Genomic DNA, 23,148 nt, shown 5'->3' with positions numbered 1-23,148 from the left:
TCCAATATATGGATCTAGTTCTGTGTCATTTGATGACACAAACAGTTTTGAGTGTCTGCCACCACCCACATGATACAGTACTAGTCTATCACCACAGAGCTCCTCGTGTGCGTCTCCTTCATAATTTCCTCCCTCCAGCCCCTCCCACCATCCCTAGACCCTGGCAACAACCACTAGTCTATTTTCCTCTTCTGTAATTTTGTCATTGGAAATGTTGTATAAATGGAATTGTATAATGCATGACCTTCTGAGATTGGCTTTGTACAATCAGCAGAATCCGCTTGAGATTGACGCATGTTCTTACCAATAGTTTGTTCCTTTGTGTTGCTGAGTCGCATTTCACTGTATGGATGCACCTTTTTTTTTTTTTGAGACGGAGTCTCGCTGTGTCTCCCAGGCTGGAGTGCAGTGGCGTGATCTCGGCTCACTGCAAGCTCCGCCTCCCGGGTTCACGCCATTCTCCCGCCTCAGCCTCCCAAGTAGCTGGGACTACAGGTGCCCGCCACCACGCCCGGCTAGTTTTTTGTATTTTTAGTAGAGATGGGGTTTCACCATGTTAGCCAGGATAGTCTCGATCTCCTGACCTTGTGATCCACCCGCCTCGGCCTCCCAAAGTGCTGGGATTACAGGCTTGAGCCACGGCGCCCGGCGGATGCACCTTTTTTGATGGACATTTCAGTTGCTTCCAGTTTTTGCCTATTACAAATAAAGCTACTATGAGTACTTGTGCATAGTTTTCTGTGTGTATACACATTTTTACTTCTTAAATAACTCCCAAGAGTGCAATTGCTGAGTTTTATGGTAAGTGTATGCTTAGTTTTAAAAGACACCAACACACCATTTTCCAAAGTGACTGCACCATTTTACATTTCCACCAGCAATGTATGAGAAGTGCAATTTCTCTGCATCCTTGCCAGCATTTGCTATTGCTGCTATTACACTTTCCCCCCCCATTCTGATACATGTGTAGTGTTAGGTCATCATGGCCTTAATTTGCACTTCCTTAATGGCTGGTGATGTGGAACATTAGTGGAGGAGGGGCAGCGTTCTATCTTCTGACTTAGGTAGTGGTTAAACTGTGAATGTTTTGTATTTCCCAGTAAAATAGGAAAAGAAGTGGCCGGGCGTGGTTGCTCACGCCTGTAATCCCAGCACTTTGGGAGGTCAAGGTGGGTGGATCACTTGAGGTCAGGAGTTGAAGACCAGCGTGGCCAACATAGTGAAACCTTATCTCTACTAAAAATGTGAAAGTTAGCCAGGCATGGTGGCGGGCGCCTGTAATCCCAGCTACTTGGGAGGCTGAGGCAGGAGAATCACTTGAATCAGGGAGGCGAATGTTGCAGTGAGCCGAGATCATGTCACTGCACTCCAACCTGGGCGACAGAGACTCCGTATCAAAAAAAAAAAAAAAAAAGAGCACTGAGATTCATATTTTGAGATATTATCTCCCTACTTCCATTCAAAACAATAAGGCAACCACGTGTGGGGCACTGAAGTCACCTGGCTAGAGGTAGAGTAGGCAGGCAGTGGACCCCCCCGTGAAGCCTGGGCTATTTTCAGCTGCCCACAGCACCTCCGTGTAAAACCGACTTTCATAAAGCAAATGTCCTTCCAAAGCAGTCTGACGTGGAGTTGTTCAAACACTAAAAAAAATAAAATTTATTATGCATATGCATTGCATAGGCGTTTCGTGTGCTGCAAAGTGGAACATTCACATCAGAGTACATGGATGAGAAATGAGAAACTCACACTGCATTTCCAGGTAGTTGGAAAGGCTTTAAAGAAGAAGGAAATTTAACAGCAATTTAAAAGGCTCTTTAGATTGTAACTGAGAGGGACTAGGGATGGGGTAGGGAATTGTTACTTGTTATTATAAGCACTTCTGTATTGTGTCTTCATTTAGAAAAGAAGTCTGCTGGGTGCGGTGGCTCACGCCTACAATCCCAGCACTTTGGGAGGCTGAGGTGGGCGGATCACCTTAGGTCAGGAGTTTGAGACCAGCCTGGCCAACATGGTGAAACCCCGTCTCTACTAAAAATACAAAAATTAGCTGGGCATTGTGGCAAGTGCCTGTAATCCCAGCTACTTGGGATGCTGAGGCAGGAGAATTGCTTGAACCTGGGAGGCAGAGGTTGTAGTGAGCCAAAACTGCACCACTGCACTCTAGCCTGGGTAATAGAGGGAGACTCCATCTGAAAAAAAAAAAAAAAAAGGAAAAGAAGAAGTCAGAAAAGATAGTGCAAATTTACATAATGTGTTTTGTGTTAGTTTCCTAGGGCTGCTGTCACAAAGACCCACAAACTGTATGGCTCGAACAACAGAAATGCATTGTCTCATAGTTTTTGAGGCTAGATGTCTGAGATTAAGGACCTTAGATTTCTATATTTTAGAAAGATGCTAATGCAAAAAAAAGTTTCTGGAGTCAACTTGCAGTCATCGAGAAATCCAGGCATTAGAAGTACTGCATTTCTTCCTCCTGGACTCTTGGATCATTGAGAGTGTATTCCAGCCATTTCTGTTCCTGTACATGGTAACATTTTTTCTTTTTCTCTCATCCTCCTCATTCACTGTTTTTGACCTAGATACTAGTCATTGAAATTAAACAGCACGTTTACAAGCATTTTACATGAGTTAACCCTTTTACTTCAAATAACACAGTAAGCCTATGAAGTAGGAATGAATAGTATCCCCATTTTGCATATGAGGAAACAAAGGCTTGGAGAGGCTGAGTAACTTGCCCCCACATTTAGGGCTAATTAGCAGTGAGCTGAGCTGTAAACCCAGGTTGTCTGTCGTAGAGTCTGTTCCTAGGCACCAGTCTGTACTATTCATCGTGAAATTAAAGCAGTAGCAATTGTTGTTATTTATTTTTATTTTTTAGACAGAGTCTCACTCTGTTGCCCAGGTTGGAGTGCAGTGACGCAATCTCAGCTCACTGCAACCTCTGCCTCCTGGATTCAAGCGATTCTCATGCCTCAGCCTCCCGAGCAACTGGGATTATAGGCGTGTGCTGCCAGGCTTGGCTAATTTTTGTATTTTTAGTAGAGTTGTGGTTTTGCCATGTTGGCCAGGCTGGTCTTGAACTCCTGGCCTCAACTGATCCGCCTGCCTTGGCCTCCCAAAGTGCTGGGATTACAGGCCTGAGCCACAGATCCTTGAGGTAATTGTTATTTTTTTAATGTAACTTTTATTTTAAGTTGCAGAAGCAATTATCATAGGGTTTTACGTAAATATCAACAAAATTTCTACAGTTCCTTGGCATGGGGTAGGTAAGCTATGAATGCTGCTTCTCTTTTTTTCCTCCTTATGTGTCTAATCATTTTTTTTTTCTGACTTGTTATTTTGTAATGCAGACATTATTTGGGAGTCATAAAGATTACAATGTTTGTTCAGAAACTCCATAAAGCATTGCAGTTGGCAAGTTATTGGAATTTTTCTCTTGCTATTGGTAAGTGATCCCAAAGATAAAACTTCCTGAAGAGAATACATGGTTTTTGACAATGCTATAATATTTCATAGGACCTTAGGCTAGGCTAGCTCTGAGGTCACACAGAAACATGAGCACAGAGGTGTTGATAGGATTTACTTCCATTTCTGAATTCTGACACGGTTCTGAAGTTTTAAAAATGCTATGAACATAATTTTTCCTCCAATTCTATCTCAGGGCAGTGAGTTTTTTTCAGGTCACATCCAAATTTTGGTAGTGTTAACTCGAGGTCTGTTGGAAATTAATCTGAGAATACCTTCTGGAGATGGAGACTGTTGGATCTGGGATTTGTTTTTTACCTACTTACAAGCTGATAAGTGAGCCTGTGCCTGTTTCACGGATGCTGGCGCTAGACAAAGATTCCTGTGTCAGAGATAAAAGCCTTTATTATTCATGGCAGAGCAGGCAGCATGGGCGTCAGCATATTTGCTTTGGTTTTCTCTGCCTCTGAGTCCTCTGGGGACGATGCAATGTGACCTAGATGAATGCCACCCATGCGGGTCTGCGATGCCACTAAGAAGCACTGAGCTTTGGGACTCCACCATTTTCAGAGCAAGCAGTTGGCAGTCTACTGTTTGTCCTGGGGGAGACACCATCTCATCTCTCAAGGTTACTAACTGAATAAGCAATCCTGAGAAATGACATGGGGAAAAAGAACAGAGAGTAATGATAAAACTTTTCATCAAGGCTGTATAAGTGGCAAACCAATCATTAGCGGAGATTGGAAAAGCAATGAAGAGGCGGCTCCAGCAATCGGGGTAAATGACAGAGCAATCTGCAAGACTGTTTTCTACAATAACTTGGAAAACAGCAAATGCTACTAATAAACTTTTGGATTTCATTAAGGAAGTCCCCAGGCAGAAAGTTGAAAGTGTCAGTTTGTTGGTCTAAAATACATATATGGTAAGGTAGAGAGATGAAGTCAAGAAGTAGCTGTTTCATTTGCAAGTAGAATTCAGAGAAAACAGAAAGGATCCAAATCATTACACATTGTATACATGTATCAAAATATCACATGCGCCCCCTCCCGCAATGTGTACAACTATGACATATTAATAAAAAAAAAAAGGATCCAAGATTTGGTGGGTTGGAAGATAAAACTGTTTGATCATCCCTGGTCTCCACAGCTCATAGAAGATTCTCAAAATGAAATGAGACCTGGGGCCAAGTCCCAAATTAAGTGTACAGCTGTGACGTCATATTTAAGGTTGCCGAAAGAGTCAAGGCAGCGTCTCCTGAACACCCTCAGTAGACAGGGAAGCATTGTTGCACTCAGCCTGACTTATGACCCAAAGTAGAAAAAGAAGAGTCTAAACAAAAATTACCAATGTGACTTTTGCCACATGAAGATCTGTAGCAAAGTCACAAGAAATCCAGAAAAATTTTAAGAGAATTTTCCTGGTAAAAGCACTGCCAGCTTGCACTAAAAGGAACAGACTGTTCAAAATGAAAAAAAAAAAAAAAATGACCTGTGGGCTCCCGACTTTCTATAGGTAGGAGGCAGACTGAGAAAGCTACTCAGTGGCAAAATGGGCCATTTCTTATAGAAATGAAAAGTTGTCTCAGAGGGCTGAGCTAAGGGCCCCTCGTACAGTGTAGAACCAAGAGCCACTCTGAGATATGAGCTGGGTGGTTTCATGCCAAAGGAACAGCAATGAACCCTAATCAAGAATTTTCCCAGGGCCAGGCACAGTGGCCCACACCTGTAATCCCAGCACTTTGGGAGGCTGAGGCAGGCAGATCACTCGAGGTCAGGAGTTCAAGACCAGCCTTGCCAACATGGTGAAACCCTGTCTCTACTAAAAATTCAAAAATTAGCCAGGTGCGGTGGCACACACCTGTAATCCCAGTTACTCAGGAGGCTGAGGCACAAGAATCACTTGAACCTGGGAGGCGGAAGTTACAGTGAGCCAAGATTGTGCCATTGCACTCCAGCCTGGGTGAAAAGAGTGAGACTCCATCTCAAAAAACAGAACAACAACAACAACAACAACAACAAAAAGAACTTTCCTGGCTTCCAGTTTAGGGGGACCTGGCAACATGTGTCCAGCTGTATTTGAGAACTGCCATGGAAAAATGACTTCTATGCCCCTCTATCCTTCCCTTTTGAATAGGATTATTTATTGTGGTTATCCTGCTTTACTATGCTATTTCAGGTATGTGTTGGGTGGAAAACTTGCCTTTTTATTTTGTAGGTGTCCAGACTGAGGGGTGCTGCACCTGAGGATAAGCCCTCCAGGAGCCTCACTTGGACCCAATGCAGATGACTAGCCTTGAGCATGATGCCATAATTGGATGAGGCACTTATGAGGCCCTCGGTGTTCCTAGGGTGGGGCAAGCATACTGTGCATGCGAGAGGAAAATAAATAATTGTGGTCAGATGAAACATGATGGGAGATTGGAAAAAAAATGGCCGACTTTTTATGCTGACTTTGTCATCAAGAAGTGGAGTTTTGGGAGCAAAATGGCTGACTTTTTTTGCTGACTTTCTCATCAAGATGTGGAGTTTTGGGAGCTCAATGATGAGAACACATGGACACATAGAGGGGGACAACACACACTGGGGCCTTTTGGAGGATGGAGGGTGGGAGGCGGGAGAGGATCAGGAAAAAGAACTAATGGGTACGAGGTTTAATACCTGGGTGGTGAAATAATCTGTAGAACAAACCCTCATGACACAAGTATACCTATGTAACAAACCTGCACTTGTACCCCTGAGCTTACAATTAAAATTAAAAAGAAAAAAGAAGTGGAGCGTATCCCCCATATTCTCTGAATATGGACTGGCCCTGTGACCGGCTTGGACCTGTGGAATGCAGCTGCAGTGGTGCTGGGCGGCTTCCTGCACGAGGACGAGGCCTCAGGAGATCTTAGTGTCTGCTCTCTTCCTCTTTGTATGCCACGCGAATGTGAAAAGCCCACGCTGACCTGCAGGAGACATGCGGCTCAGTCAAGAGCCAGAACCAACCGCCAGACATAATGAGGTCGTTTTTTTCCATCCAACCCTATGGAGCTGCAAGATAACTGCAGCTATGTTAGTGACCTCAGCAGAAAACCTGAGTGGCATAGCCACCTGCTATGGTCTGAATATTAGTCCCTGCTGAAACTCACGTTGACATAGTCCCCACTGCAACCGTATTAAGAGAGTGGGGAATCTGACTGGGGCATTTGAGAAGAGGGACCTTTGGGAAGTAATGAGGATTAGATGAAGTCATGAGGATGGGGAATTAGTGACTTTATAGGAGGAGAAAGAGTCCTGAGCTAGCATGCTCAGCCCCTTGCTGCAGGATGCCCTGAACCGCCTTGGGACTTTGCAGAGTCCTCACCAGCGAGGCCTTTACCAGATGCAGCCCTTGACCTGAGGCTTCCCAGCCTCCAGAATGGTAAGAAATGGATTTCTTTTCTTTATGAATTACCCAGTCTCAGGCATTTAGTTATAGCAACAGAAAATGGACTAGGGTGCCACCCAGATTGCTGACCTACAGAATCATGAATGACAAAAAAGAGTTGATTTGAGCCACTACGTTTCAGAGTGGATCATTATGGCCCCAAAAGTAACCAATATAAACGCTTTTGATGCAAATTCACCACAGGCATAAAAATCCTTCCAAAAGAGCCTCCCAAGGACTTTGGAAAACTGAGGTAGTACCACTAAAAGCTGTCCATATAGACCTAATTATTTAATAGTTGTGCTCTTAGGTATACACAATAGAAATTTGTGCATGTACTCACCAAAACACATGTAAAATAAGGTACACAGCAGCAATTTATAATAATCCCAAACTGGTAGCACCGCAAATTTCCACCAACAGTAGAATAGATAAATCAGTTGTGATATACAGTAGAATGCTATACAGAAAGAAAATGCACAGATATACCTCACAAACATAATGTTAAGTTAAAAAAAGCCAAACACAAAAGAAAGCATGTTGTGTGGTGAACAATCAGGATAATGGATATCTTTGCAGTGAAGGACTAATGACTAGGAGGTGGCCCATGTAAGCTTCTGGGGGGCTGGTAGTTTTCTATTTCTTGACATTGGTGGAGATTACAAATGTGTGTTCATTTTGTGAGAACTCATTGAGCTGTAAACTTATGATTTATGAAGTTATTTGTATGTATTTTATACTTAAATAAAAACATTTCTTTTTTTAAAAAGAGAATCCTAAGATTAATAAAGGAATTTGAGAAAGGACAAAATTCATGTTTTTTTTTTTTTTATGCAAAATCTGGAATTTCCAATTTGTTTATCCCAGTGTTTTCAGGAAGGAATTCACTTTTATTTTGTCTTATATTCTCTCTGTTGAAACAATCCCCATTGATCTGATTGCCATTTGATAAACTCTTTTCTCTCTTATACCTGAGTCCTGTTTTTATTTCAGTAATAGTTATCAAGTATGACTAACATCCTTTAATAACTATTATATGTTATGAATTTCAGGAGAAAACACATTTGCCACTGAGGATTTTAGATGATATCATCTTGTAGCCAAAGCAAAAGTTGTGGGAGGAAGCAGCAGAAGATGAAGATGAAGTAGGTTGGGGCTGATTACAAAATACCGTGAAGGTATGCAAGATGTCACACTTTATGCAAGAATTTAAAAAGACAACCATTATATCTGGATTTTACAAAAGTCATGAGATAGCTGGGTTTAAAATGGCATAGTAAGAGAGTTCTCCTGCAGCCTCATCTCTAAAAATGCCACCATACAAAAATAAACAGAAAAGAAAACTCCATGTTTGAATAAACGAGGGGACAGCTGTGGTGCAGAAGCACAGTAGATGGGGGAGGGTGGCCAAATTCAGTGACGACAGTAAAACGTGGGCTTGATGTCCACAGAAGGTGCCTGGAGTACAGATCTCTCAGAACGTCAGCAGAGCAAGACAAAAAATATGTAATTTGGAACAAAGGGAAACACACAGACCCACCATGTTTGCTAGAAGCAGTTTGCCAGTGGAGTGGAGGAAACTGTATCACATGCAGTGCCAAAGTTATCAGTCTGGATTTCCTGGGGGAAAAGCGGACACTGAAAAATCCTCCTGCAACCCAAAACCTCACTCAGGGAACCTAATTGTGATTCTGATACTCTGGATATTATCCCCCAGCCCGTCTTTCATGATATTTCTGCAATTATTTGATATAAAAAGAACTGAATAATTCAACAATGACCACTAAGAAACATTAGACATTTGTAACTTGTAACCTGCAACAAATTGTAGCAACTAGTAATGCAAACCATACAATGATACTATAATTTAAAAAGTGGGGAAAGGAGGAACACAAATGCTGGCTGAAAAAACACGAACAGAAAAATGTTACCACAAAGCAAGTGAACGTTGCAGCCAAACAGCCCCATTCAAAACCTAAAAAGGAAAAAGAAGTAATGTTTGATTCAATTGTGTCTATAAAACAAGAGCTTAAAGAAGAAATATAGGAAATTCAGGAAAAATATAGCAGGGCAACATAAGGAGATGAAACATAAACTAACAGACTAAAGGGAAGAAGAAAAAATACAAATTCACTATTACAGAAATAAAAGTGTCATTAAAAGTAGCTCAAAGGAGCATATAGATGGCATATTGAGAAAAGCAAACAAAATGTAATGTAAATGGGCACACTTAAGAAGGATTAGAGAGAAACTGATCTATCAAAGACAAAAGATGTTTAATATATGCGTAAGAGGTGTACATGACAAAGATAAAAATAATGGAACAGAAAAAAATTGGAAGATATTTAAATGTTAAGGCTGGGCACGGAGTAATCCTAGCACTTTGGGAGGCTGAGGTGGGCAGATCACTTGAGGCCAGGAGTTGGAGACCAGCCTGATCAACATGGTGAAACCCTGTGTCTAGTTTAAAAAAAAAAAAAATTAGCCAAGTGTAGTGACACACACCTGTAATCCCAGGTACTCCGGGGGCTGAAGCAGTAGTTACTTGAACCAAGGAGATGGAAGCTGCAGTGAGCTGAGATCACACCACAGCACTCCAGCCTGGGCAACAGAGTCTGTCTCAAAAAACAAAAAGATATTTAAATGTTTAATAAACATTTCCAGGAGTAAAAGGAAATTTGAATGTGCAGTTGCCCCAGAAAATTAGAAAAAATATTCCATATATTTATTTAGTAGAAATAGAAGACATGAATCTGCAGTTTGAAGGGACCCAACTTATTGAAAAAATTTATACAGACTAATCAACAGCAGTAACATCTGGTAAAGTTACCAGTCTACAAAGATGAAGCCAGAGACCTTGGCATTTTGGTGGGGAGGAAATGCTCGAGCCACCTCTAAGGGGGAAATGTAAGGCTGGCCTCTGACTCTTCAGGAAACATTCAATGTTAGAAAACAATGGAGTTTTGCTCACAAAGCTTAGAGAAACAGAGTGTGACAAACATTTTTTTAAAACTGAGCTAAAATTTTCCAATATAAAGGCAACATACAATTTTTTTTTTTTTTTTTTTTTTTTTTTTTTTTTAATACAGAGTCTCTGTTACCCAGGCTAGATTGCAGTGGTGTGATCTCAGCTCACTGCAACCTCTGCCTCCCAGGTTCCTGTGATTGTCATGCCTTAGTCTTTCGAGTAACTGGGATTATAGGCGCATACCCCCACGCCCAGCTAATTTTTGTATTTTTGGTAGAGAAGGGGTTTCACCTTGTTGTCCAGGCTGGTCTTTAACTCCTGGCCTCAAGCTATCCATCTGCCTCAGCCTCCCAAAGTGCTGGGATTACAGGCGTGAGCCACTGCACCTGGCCCCCATACACATATTTTTTAGTCACCCAGGATGCAAGTACTATAGCTTTTTTTTTTTTTTTTTTTTAGATGGAGTCTTGTTCTGTTTCCCAGGCTGGAGTGCAGTGGCATGATCTTGGCTCACCACAACCTCTGCCTCCCAGGTTCAAGCTATTCTCCTGCTTCAGCTTACCGAGTAGCTGGGGCTACAGAAGCGTGCCACCATACCTGACTAATTTTTGTATTTTTGTAGAGATGGGGTTTCCCTATGTTGGCCAGGCTGGTCCCGAACTCCTGACCTAGTGATCCGCCTGTCTTGGCCTCCCAAAGTGCTGGGATTACAGGCGTGAGCCACCGCGCCCGGCCTAAGGACTATAGCTTCTGTGAGCCCTTCTTAAAGAAACTACTATAGACAAACTTCAGCCAAATAAAAGCTCAATGAAAAAATTGCAGTATAACATCAATTCTACTTGCAGGATTCAGACCAAAACAGATCTCATGCTATGGTTGAAAATGAAAAGTTAAATCTGTAAATTCTGATGATGTAGAAGTGATGTAGCTATTAAAATTTTGGAGGGTGAGATAGTGAGAAGGTATGAGATGACCTAAGTACTATGATTTCTTTAATAGAGATTGAGATACAAGAAACATTGGAATCTGGTATAAAAATAATAGATGGCAAATATATTTAAGGATAAAAGTAAATATTAAGATAATAAACAAAAATCAGATAATATGGGAATGTGGAAACAAAGGAAATATACTAACATTATTGTTCATAATGGGAGTAATTTGTACTATCTAAAAATAGATTAAGTATTAAACAATTATAACTATCAAAAACTTTGTAACAATAAACGCCTCTAAGATGGAGAACTGGGTACCTGGGAAGACAGGAGAAACATATTTTTCTTTTGCTTTGAGACAGAGTCTTGCTCTGTCATCCAGGCTGGAGCACAGTGGTGTGATCTCAGTTCACTGCAGCCTTGACCTCCAGGGCCCAGGCAATCCTCCCACCTCAGCTTCTCGAGTAGCTGGGACTACAGGGCTCATGCCACCACTCCTGGCTAATTTCTTATTTTTTGTAGAGACGAGGTCTCCCTATGTTGTCCAGGCTGGTCTCGAACTCCTGAGCTTAAGTGATCCTCCTGCCTCAGCCTTCTAAAGTGCTGGGATTACAGGTGTGAGCCTCCTTGCCCAACCAAGACATATTTTTCAATGTATATTCTTATACCTTTTAAAATTTGTACCATGTTCGTATATTAGCTACTAAAACAATAGAAAAACACAAAATAACAAAAAAGGTGAAATTACAAATGTAAACAGAACAAAGCCACCAGATTTTCCAATTATCATAAAAAACACACCAGGCCAAGTGTGGTAGTTCATGCTTGTAACGCTAGCGCTTTGGCAGGCCGAGGCGGGAGGATCACTTGAGGCCAGGAGTTCAAGACCAGTCTGGGCATCATAATGAGACCCTATCTCTACAAATATAAAAAAATTAGCCAGGTGTGGTTGTGCCCACCAGTAGTCCTAGCTACTTGGGAGGCTGAGGTGGGAGGATCCCTTGAGCCCAGGAGTTTGAGGCTGCAGTGAGCTATGATCACTCCAGTGTACTCAAACCTGGGTAAAAGAGCAGATCCTGTATCAAAAGCAAGACAAAACAAAACGAAACAGCACACACACCAAAACTATAAAGAAATCACAGCCATAGAAAGTATTTTTTAAGGGAACAAAAATATTAAAAGCATAACAAAATAGGATGACAGAACTAAGATCAAACATACCTCCCATGTTTACATAGGTGGGTTAGTCTCACCTGATAACAATAAAAAGACCCATTAATTACTATGTAAGACCTAACTATCTGTTGTATACAAGAAACATCTGAAACAAAGTGGAGCAGAAAAGTTGGGAATACAAAGATGAGCAATGGCATTAACTTAATATCAATTATTAAAAGGCTACGCCCTTGGCCGGGTGCGGTGGCTCACGCCTGTAATCTCAACACTAACACTGGAGGCCAAGGCAGGCAGATCACTTGAGGTCAGGAGTTCGAGACCAGCCTGGCCAACACGGCAAAACCCCACCTCTACTAAAATACAAAAATCAGCCAGGCATGGTGGCATGCCTCTAATCCTAGCTATGTGGGAGGCTGAGGCAGGAGAATTGACTGAACCCAGAGGCAGAGGTTGCAGTGTGCCAAGACTGCACTACTGCACTCCAGCCTGGGTGACAGAGTAAGACTCTGTCTCAAAAAAAAAAAAAAAAAAAGTAAAAGGCTACACCCATGGAATATTGTTATCAGGTGAGACTTCCCGAGTAGCTGGGATTACAGGCCACCACACCTGGCTAAATTTTGTATTTTTAGTAGAGATGGGTTTTCACCATGTTGGCCAGGCTGGTCTGGAACTCCTAACCTCAAGTGATCCACCTGCCTCAGCCTCCCAAAGTGTTGGGATTACAGGCGTGGGCCACTGCGCCAGGCGTTAATTTAGATCTTTTCAATTAGGAAAGAGTTGGAATTTTCTGGTACAAATTGGTCATTTGTAACTCTTACTTTCTTAATTGTTATTCAATGACTTTGACTATTTTTCTTCAATCCATTATACTGTAAAAAAAAATATGTAAGTATTGAATGTCAATGAACTTTTCAAGCATCAAGAAGTATGTAGGACTGGGTGCAGTGGCTCACGCCTGTAATCTCAGCCCTTTGGGAGGTTGAGGTGAGCTGATCACCTGAACTCAGGAGTTTGAGGCAAGCCTGTACAAAATGGCAAAATCCCGTCTCTACCAAAAATACAAAAACCAGCTGGGTGTGGAGGTGTACACCTGTGGTCCCAGCTACTTGGGAGGCTGAGCTGGGAGGGTCACTTGAGCCGAGAGGTTGAGGCTGCAGTGAGCTGTGATTGCACCAATACACTCCAGCCTGGGTGACAGAGTAAGACCCTGACTAAAAAAATAAAATAAAATAAAATAAAATAAAATAAAATAAAATAAAAGACGTACCTAGATTTTGTTTAATTATCATCTCAACTTTGGAAGGGCATAGCGACCTGAAAAAAACTGCACAAGCTTGCCATTCAGATTTTCTTTCCTAAAGAGATGCTGACAAGTATTAAATAGCAAAGAACAGATGTGATTCCCTTCAGGCTCCATGTGCCTAATCAGGAAATTCTAAATCATCTAGGAAAAGGCAAGGGAAAAGGGCTGCTCTGCATCTTTCTCCCCTTGCTGCCTTTTGTACCATTTCTGCTACAAGAGTGAGGGTCAAATTGTCTTGATAACTAAATCTAGGCACAGCAGGAAAGCAAGAAGCAGAGTTAAGTCATGATAGAAAACCTTTCATACTCCCCTACACTGTCTTTATTGAATGCACGAAAACATGAGTAAATGCATCTTTTAAGGGTGCAGAAAACTTAGGTTGCTGGGTTTCAGTTTAGTCAAAGTGTAGTTGCACAGCCAGGAGTGACCTTTAGACAATAACGTTGGTAGGAAGGCTTCTACAGCAGCTCGTTGAATGGACTTATGTTCTTAGCCTCACTTATTTTTAATTATTACATTATTACATTTTATTGCAGGTATTTAATAAGTTCTTGATAAATACAGATTAATGATAAATATTGCCATTTTACAATTCTCATTAACAATATATTTGAGATTATTCATTATTCTTTTCACTTTATTGATAAGGAAGTGGTGCCCAGAGACTTGTCAAAGTTCATACAGTTAGCAATGAGATTAACCAGGCCTAGAACCAGAGACTTTAAATCCATGCCTTTCTCTCAATGCTGTATACAACCGTAATTTCCACTAGATTACTGCCTAACTTCCTAATAATTATGTTAAGCTCCAATTCTTCAGTCTGCTGTTAAAGGTTCTCCAGAATTCGGGTTAACCTTATCTTCCAGTCTTTTTGTTTTTTGAGACAGTCTCACTCTGTTGCCCAGGCTGGAGTGCAGTGGTGCACTGCAACCTCCACCTCCCAGGTTCAAACGATTTTCCTGCCTCAGCCTCTCAAGTAGCCGGGTCTACAGGCACATGCCACCATGCCTGGGTAATTTTCAGTTTTTCAGTAGAGATAGGGTTTCCCCATGTTGGCCAGGCTGTTCTCAAACTCTTGACCTCAAGTGATCCGCCCACCTTGGCCTCCCAAGGGTTGGGATTTCAGGCATGAGCCACTGCACCCAGCCTGAATATTCTTGTATATGGCTTTTTGTGGATATATATTTCTTGGGAGGATTCCTAGGAGTGAAAATACTGGACATTATGCTCATTAAAATTCCTAGACAGAGAAACCTTGAATTCTGGACAACTGCGGCACTTACCTAGCTCAGAACTACTTTACGAGATTATGATGGAATTCTGAACTCTCCTTGCATTTTATTTTTACGAGAAAATTAATCACTATTAAATTATCAGGATATCATTAACATGTACCTAATATACACTCTGGGCACCTTGCATCATACGTCATCTCCTATGCTGTTATTTATCAGCTATTCAACCTTGGGCAAATTACTTAGACTTCCTGATCGTCAGTTTCCTTATATGGAAAATAAGGATTAAAAAGAGCACCTACTTTGGAGAGTTTTTGTGAGAATTAAATGAAATAGTGCATATAAAGTCCTTATTACATTGTCTGATACATGCAAGTCCTCAAAATTTTAACTCATAATAATCATTATATGACATCTTACAACAACCCAATGAGAATTACTACTAATTTTCAGAAACAATAAACAATTTGTTTTATTATGGTTACAGAACGAAGAGTGGGATGCAAATTTAGGTCTACTTTGGCCCCTAAATTTGGCACCAGGCTGGACACGGCGGCTCACGCCTATAATCCCAGCACTTTGGGAGACCGAGGCAGGCGGATCACCTGAGCTCAGGAGTTCGAGACCAGCCTGGCCAACATGGTGAAACCCTGTCTCTACCAAAAATACAAAAACTAGCCAGGCGTGGTGGTGCATGCCTGTAATCCCAGCTACTCTTGATGCTGAGGCATGGGAATCACTTGAATCTGGGAGCTAGAGGTTGCAGTGAGCCAAAATCATGCCACTGTACTCCAACCTGGGTGACACAGTGAGACTTTGTCTCAAGAAAAAAAAAAAAGGCACCAAAGCCTGAACCTGTTCCACTATATCATTTTGATGAGATAGATTTTTTCCATAGAGCATGTCATTTAATCTTTTTTTTTTTTTTTTTTCCTGGGACAGGGTCTGACTCTGTCAGGCTGGAGTACAGTGGCACATTCTTGGCTCACTGCCACCTCTGCCTCCTGGGTTCAAGCAATCCTCCCACTTCAGCCTCCCCAGCAGCTAGGACTACAGGTGTGTGCCACCATGCCTGGCTAATTTTTGTATTTTTTGTAGAGACGGGGTTTCACCATGTTGCCCAGGTTGGTCTCAAACCCCTAGACTCAAGTGATCTACCTGCCTCAGCCTCCCAATGTTCTGGAATTACAGACATGAACCACCATGCCTGGCCTCATTTCATCTTCACAGCAATTCTGTGAATGATTTCTGCCAATTTGAAAAGAACAAGAAGGCTTTGATGGAAAGAAAATCATCAACTAGAAAAAAAAGTGGTATGAGACAACGTCTCAGAGAAACTTGGAATGTGATTTCGTTTGCTGTGGTTTTTCTCAAACAAAACACAGATACCCAGAAGTCTTTTCGAGCTTTCCTGGGTTCCATGGGGTTAGTCTGCCAGTAAAGGTAGGATTGAGGTGGATTTTTTTTTTTAAACTTTTCTAAAAATTTACCGGTAGATTTCAGTTCTCTCTTCTTTCTTCTCTTTCTAGTGCAACTGGTCTGCTATTTTAATCACAGCAGGATTACAAATGGCACACTCAGAGAGTGTGGGAGATTTTAATAAAGGAATTATTTATACAAGGGTGGGCAGAGTGAAGGCAAACCCACAGGCAGAGTAAAGGACCATGGGGATGAAGAGTGGGAAGGTGTTCCCACCCCTGCATCTGCAGATGCCTTGGAAGGTCATGGCTATGGGTGTACTATGGAGAAAATAGTTCTGTCTGTAGGAGAGGACTGTCCAACAGTGTGTCCCTTGGTGGAGGGACTCGAGATGTTTGTGATGTCCTGGCAGAGTGGAAAACAGGGAACCCCGACCTCCCTCTGTCTTTCTCGGGTCTGTGAAGGGTGTGCAGGTGATGGTGACATACTCTGCATGTGACTAGTGCAGTCAGATATTTCAATGCACATTTTACAGATGTGGAAGTAGACTCAGAGAGTCTTAATAACTTGCCCAAGGTCATAGAGCTAGGAAGTGAAAGCATTGAGATTTCATTGTGGGTTCAGGTCAGTGGCTCTTAACACTGGCTGAACGTAAGTATCACCTGGTATATATCACTTCAGTATTTTAAGAAAATACTGAAGTCTGAGCCCCATGCTCCGAGATCCTGATGTAATTGGCCTGGCTTGGGGCCCAGGCAGTGTATTAAAAGCTCCCCAGATGATTCTAATGTGCAGCAGGGGTTGAAAACCATGGTTTGGTTGAACGCCAATATCTGTGCTGTATTTACTGTAATATGAGCGGCTATGGGCGTAGGGCTAGTGACAGAGAAGTCACTGAACTGAGGAAACCCACTGTCTTATGCTAAGAATAGCACCATAATATGGTGAAACCAGGGAGTGCCCTGAGATGCTGGAGGCAGTTTGGAGGAGTGTGGGGAGACTCCTCAGAGGAGTTAAAGCTTGTACTGAGCTGGGTGGCAGTGACAGTAACAATACTTACTTAGTGTGGTTTTCATAGGCAAGCCATTACTCCAAGTACTTATTAGTAGTAGCTAATTTTATTCTTATCACTACCCTATGAATAGGTGCTATATTGTCAGTAATTTATTTATGATCTATTAGTTCAATTAACATTTTATTAATGTTTTGTCCATCTTACAGATAAGAGTGCTAAAACAGAGGTTAAGTGTTATATTAGTCTGTTCTCACACTGCTAATAAAGACATACCTGAGGCCTGTAATCCCAGCACTTTGGGAGGCTGAGACGGGCGGATCACGAGGTCAGGAGATCGAGACCATCCTGGCTAACACGGTGAAACCCCCTCTCTACTAAAAAATACAAAAAACTAGCCGGGCGAGGCAGCGGGCGCCTGTAGTCCCAGCTACTCGGGAGGCTGAGGCAGGAGAATGGCAGGAACCCGGGAGGCGGAGCTTGCAGTGAGCTGAGATCCGGCCACTGCACTCCAGCCTGGGCGACAAATCGAGACTCCGTCTCAAAAAAAAAAAAAAAAAAAAAAAGACATACCTGAGATGGGGTAATTTATAGAGAAAAGAGGTTTAATTGATTTACAGTTCCACATGGCTGGGGAGGCCTCACAATCATGGCGGAAGGCAAAGGAGGAGCAAAGTCGTGTCTTGCATGGCGTCAGGTAAGAGCGAGAGCATGTGCAGGGGAACTCCCTTTTATAAAACCGTCAGCTCTCATGAGACCTGTTCACTATCATGAGAACAGCATGGGAACGACCTGCCCCAGTAATTCAATTGCCTCCCATCGCGTTTCTCCCACAACACGTGGGAATTATGGGAGGTACAATTCAAGATGAGATTTGGGTGGGGACAGAGCCAACCCGTGTCAAGTGTCTTGCTTGAGGTCACACACAGACATAGGTGGGTTTAAACCCAAGCATTTTGACTTGAGAGCCCCTCTGTGTTAACACTATTAACAGAGGTGAGGCTGGGGGTCGGGGAGGAGAGGAAAGATGGAGGGTAGAGAACGTGGTGTTCTAGGCAGAACCTAAAGCAGGTGAAAGACGGAAGCAGTCAGACATAGAGAGCATTTAGTGGATCTTTGCTGGAGCTTGGGGTGAGTGGTGGGGGTGGGGAACAGGGGGCAGGGGTAGTGCATTTCCTAGAATGGGGTTGCATCATGTGCCTTATTCTAAAGGCAATAAGCAGCCAGAAGAGAGTGACTTGGTCAGATGATCTGCTGGTACCATTTACAGTGGGGATCATTGCAGAAAACCTGTGTACACCAAGGCCAGCAGCAGCAAGGGGTTCTGGGGAGGCAGCTGTGCTCTTCAGGGTGGGTCACTGACACACCCCCGCACCTGTGTGACGTTTAGAATATACCCAATGCCAGAGAACCTGGGCAGCCGCCCAGAGGGAGCCCCAGCCATGAGGTGAAAGCTCTGGCCTAAGGATCAGCCCTCCTCCTGGTTCTCTGGCACCAGGATTCTCTATGCAGCCATAAAAAAGGATGAGTTCGTGTCCTTTGTAGGGACATGGATGCAGCTGGAAACCATCATTCTCAGCAAACTATCGCAAGAACAGAAAACCAAACACCGCATGTTCTCACTCATAGGTGGGAACTGAACAATGAGATCACTTGGACTGTGGAAGGGGAACATCACACACCGGGGTCTATTATGGGGAGCGGGGAGGAGGGAGGGATGGCATTGGGAGTTATACCTGATGTAAATGACGAGTTGATGGGTGCAGCACACCAACATGGCACAAGTATACATATGTAACAAACCTGCACGTTGTGCACATGTACCCTAGAACTTAAAGTATAATAAAAAAAAAAAAAAAAGAAAATTCTGTGAAAAGTAGGAAGAGATCCTCTCTCATGTTGAGAGAGTGGGTGAGGCAACTCACAGTGCAGTGGGTTTAACTGACTTAGAGAAAGGAAGAAAAGTGAAGTTTCTCATATTTGAGTACTGAAGAATAAAAGTCTCATTTTGCCACTGAAAAGGAGATGTGTATTAGTCCATTTTCACACTGGTATAAAGAACTTCCCCAAAGTGGGTAATTTATAAAGGAAAGAGGTTTAACTGACTCACAGTTCTGCATGGCTGGGGAGGCCTCCAGAAACTTACAATCATGGTGGAAGGCAACGGGGAAGCAGGACACCTTCTTTACAAGGTGGCAGGAAGGAGACATGCCGAGTGATGGGGGAGGAGACCCTTATAAAGCCATCAGATCTCGTGAGAACTCACTATCATGAGAACAGCCTGTGGGAAACCACCCCCATGATTCAATTACCTTCATCTGGTCTCTCCTTCAACATGTGGGGATTATGGAGATTATAATTCAAGATGAGATTTTGGGTGGAGACATGGCCGAATTATATCAGGAAGGAAACATTTTTTTAAAAAATAGAGATGGGGTCTCACTGTGTTGCCCAGGCTGGCCTCAAACTCCTGGGTTCAAGCAATCCTCCTGCCTCGGCTTCCCAAAGTGCTGGGATTACAGGTGTGAGCCACTGCACCCATTTTTTTTTTTTTTTTCAGAGCCCGGAGGAAAGGATTTGAGGGTAGGATTGATGCGATGAATTTTCCAGTGGAGGACAGAATTGGAGGTTGAAATCTCAGCACAAAGAAATTTAGGATCTGGCAGCAATGTGGTTGAGGTAAGGGAAAAGGAATATGAAATCAGATTTATGACATCAATATCAATTGAAACTGTGTAGGTAAATTCTAAGTTTTGCAAAAATCCTCATCAGGAGGAAGAAAATGGCAACAATCCATCCCCGCCCCGCTTCCTCTACATTACCTTCCCCTTAAGTATCAGCGGATTATACCTGACAATTGCTTGGTGGTAAACATGTAATTACATTTGTTTATTTATTTGTAGTCTTCACAGCCAATGAGACTGGTTTCGATCTAGGCCTCCTAGCTTAATGAAATCAATGAATTGAAAGCTTAAATCTGTACTTTGGTTTAAACTTCTTCTTTCTCAGCTCACAGGGTATCTCAGTCCTTGGACCTCGCCCCAGGGATAGAGAGGTTTTTTCTTTTAAATGAATTGATTGGATGTAGGTTTAAGGACTGTGTGAACAGACCTTTTCACATAAAATAATAAAAGTGATATTGACCCTGGCTCTGAGACTGGAGCCTTGTTGCTTTGCTGAAGAGTATTAAGAAGAGCAGACTGCAAAGGCCTGAGGCCGCAGAAACTACTTAAGAATTATAAGTGGCCTATTTTACCCACAAAAACAACCAGGGAAACATTTTAATCTTCTTCTTGAGTCCAAAATAGAGATCTGATTTTATCTCCTCAAGGCAGAATAATTTCATATGGCCATAAATAAGCAAAAGGGCTTTCCTTTTGCTCCAACTAATTGCTGTAGAAGAGCTGAGCTTTTTCCTACATGGATAGAAAGGTAGAAAGAACAGTATAAAAAGCACCAGTTTCTTACCACCTGGAATTAATGTAGGATATTTTTGTCACATGTATCTTTTTATTTTTATAATGAAAGGAAGTATTATGGAGAAAACTTAAGTCAGGGTTCCCCGACCCCTAGGCCACAAACCGGTACCTGTCAGGAATGGGGGCCACACAGCAGGAGGTGAGTGGCAGGCGAGTGAGCTTTATTACCTCCTGAGCTCCACCTCCTGTCAGATCAGCGGTGGCATTAGATTCTCATAGGAGTGCAAAGCCTATTGTGAACTGTGTGTGCGAGGGATCTAGGTTGCGCACTCCTTATGAGAATCTAATGCCTGATGAGCTGAAGTGGAACAATTTCATCCCCAAACCATTCCCCCTATCCATGGAAAAATTGTCTTCCGTGTAACTGGTCTCTGGTGCCAAAAAGATTAGGGACCGCTGCCTTAAGCGACATTTGACCTTGTGTCTCATTCGTCTCAGTCATGTTCCCACCACCACCACCACCACCATGAGTTTTGTAGGTATCCTTTCAATTAATTCTATAATTTCTTTTCGTATGCATCTGTATAGGTTGTGAGTATTCTTTTTTTCTTTTCTTTCTTTCTTTCTTTTCTTTTTTTTTTGAGATAGAATCTCACTCTGTTGCACAGGTTGGAGTGAAGTGGCACAATCTCAGCTCACTGCAGCCTCTGCCTCCTGGGTTCAGGAGATTCTCCTGCCTCAGCCTCCCGAGCATCTGGGACTACAGGCGCCTGCCACCATGTCTGGCTGATTTTTGTAGAGACAGGGTTTCACCATGTTGGCCAGGCTGGTCTCGAACTCCTGACCTCAGGTAATCCACCTGCCTCGGCCTCCCAAAGTGCTGGGATTACAGGCGTGAACCACTACGCCCAGCCCAGGCTGTGAGTATTCTTAATCCGAAAATCTGAAATCCAAAGTGCTGCAAAGTCCAAAACTTTTCGAGTGCTGACATGACACTTTAACAAGCATTTCAGGTTTTGAATTTTGGGGTTAAAGATGCTTAATAGTTAAGTATAATATTCCAGAATTCTAAATATTCAAAAACCTGAAAAAGTCTGAAATTCTAAACACTTCTGGTCCCAAGTGTAAGGAATGCTCAACCGGTATGTATGTATGTATGTATGTATGTATGTATGTATGTGTGTGTGTGTGTGTATTTATATAAATATAAATATGCACAACCAGTAGGTAATATTGTTTTGTGAGTCGATTGTTGCTTTCAGTGTACATAAATAGTGTCATGCAAGACATATTCATCTACATGTTGATTTTTCCACTCGACATTGTTTTTCAAACATAGTGTGTTCATACAAATAGATTTAGTTCATTGCTTTTAACAGCTTTATAGTCAACGTACCATATTTTATTCAGTTTCCATCTTTAACAGCCTCATTATTATCAACAATACTGCAATAAACATCCTTATATATGTTTTCTTGTGCAAATGCATGGTGGCTTCTGTATGTTATATACTGGAAATGGAATGGCTAGGCTATAGTACATGGACATTTTCCATTTTTTAAAGCACCTGTTGATATGATCTGGCTCTGTGTCCCCTCCCAAATCTCATCTTGAATTGTAATTCAAATAGTAATTCCCACATATTGGGGGAGGGACCTCGTGGGAGGTGATTGAATCATAGAGGCAGTTCCGTCATGCCGTTCTCACGATGGTGAGTGAGTTCTCACGAAATGTGATGGTTTTGTGAGGGGCTTCTCCCCTCTTCTCTCTGCACTTCTCTCATTCTTCTCCTTCCTGCTGCCATGTGAAGAAGAACATGTTTGCTTCCCCTTCTGCCATGATTGTAAGTTTCCTGAGGCCTCCCCAGACATGCTGAACTGTGAGTCAATTAAGCCTCTTTCCTTTATAAATTACCTAGTCTTGGGTATATCTTTATTAGTACCATGAGAACGGACTAATATACCCACCAATGTTTCTATCCCAATTTACTCTTCTTCCAGAGGTATCTTAGACTGTCAGTGACCCATTTCCCTCCATACACATAATCTGGAATCATCTAAACCCAGACTGTCTACAGTCTTCCCATCAAGTTCTTAATAAAACACGAACTTGTACACTGGTCAACAGGCTCTACAGCCAGGCCCTTTTCCTCACTCCAACTTTAGCCTCACCTCTAAATGCTCATGCTGTTCCAGCTATGCTGATTTTCTTTCTTTCTCTCTTTCTTTCTCTTTCTCTCTCTCTCTTTCTTTCTTTCTTTCTTTCTTTCTTTCTTTCTTTCTTTCTTTCTTTCTTTCTTTCTTTCTTTCTTTCTCTTTCTTTCTTTCTCTCTTTCTCTCTTTCTCTCTCTCCTTCCTTCCTTCCTTCCTTCCCTTTCTTTCCTTTCTTTCTTCTTTTTCCTCTTCTTCTTCTTCTTCTTCTTTTTTTTTTTTTTTTTTTTTTTTTTTTTTGACAGGGTCTCTCTTGCTCTGTCACCCAGGCTGGAGTACATTGGCATGACTATGGCTCACTGCAGCCTCCACTTCCTGATTACGGCACACTGCAGCCTCCACCTCACTGCAGCCTCCACCATCCTCCCACTTCAGCCTCCTGAATAGCTGAGAGTACAGACACCACGCCTGGCTAATTTTTTTGTATTTTTAATAGAGACAGTGTTTTGCCATGTTTCCAAGGCTGTTTTTGAACTCCTGGACTCTAGCAATCCTCCTGCCTCAGTCTCCCAATATGCTGGGATTGCATGTGTGAGCTACCACGGCCAGCCTGAGCTGGTTTTCTTGATGTTTCTTGACATCTCAAGTTTGTTCT

The 23,148-nt window shown here is 42.4% G+C and overlaps 1 long non-coding RNA gene across 1 annotated transcript in view; it reads left to right on the top strand.

Moving 5' to 3' along the window:
- LOC126940230 (uncharacterized) overlaps positions 1–23,148 on the top strand; it is a 91,992-nt gene that overhangs the window by 35,197 nt on the left and 33,647 nt on the right. The window contains exon 2 of the long non-coding RNA XR_007720671.1: positions 19,485–19,603. This is a non-coding gene — a long non-coding RNA (uncharacterized LOC126940230). The remainder of the gene's footprint in view (positions 1–19,484; positions 19,604–23,148) is intronic.

Source organism: Macaca thibetana, chromosome 17 (assembly GCF_024542745.1).
Source record: "Macaca thibetana thibetana isolate TM-01 chromosome 17, ASM2454274v1, whole genome shotgun sequence".
Lineage (NCBI taxonomy): Eukaryota > Metazoa > Chordata > Mammalia > Primates > Cercopithecidae > Macaca > Macaca thibetana.
The sequence above is the reverse complement of the archived record's forward strand: the minus strand, read 5'-3'. Positions and strand labels throughout refer to the sequence as shown.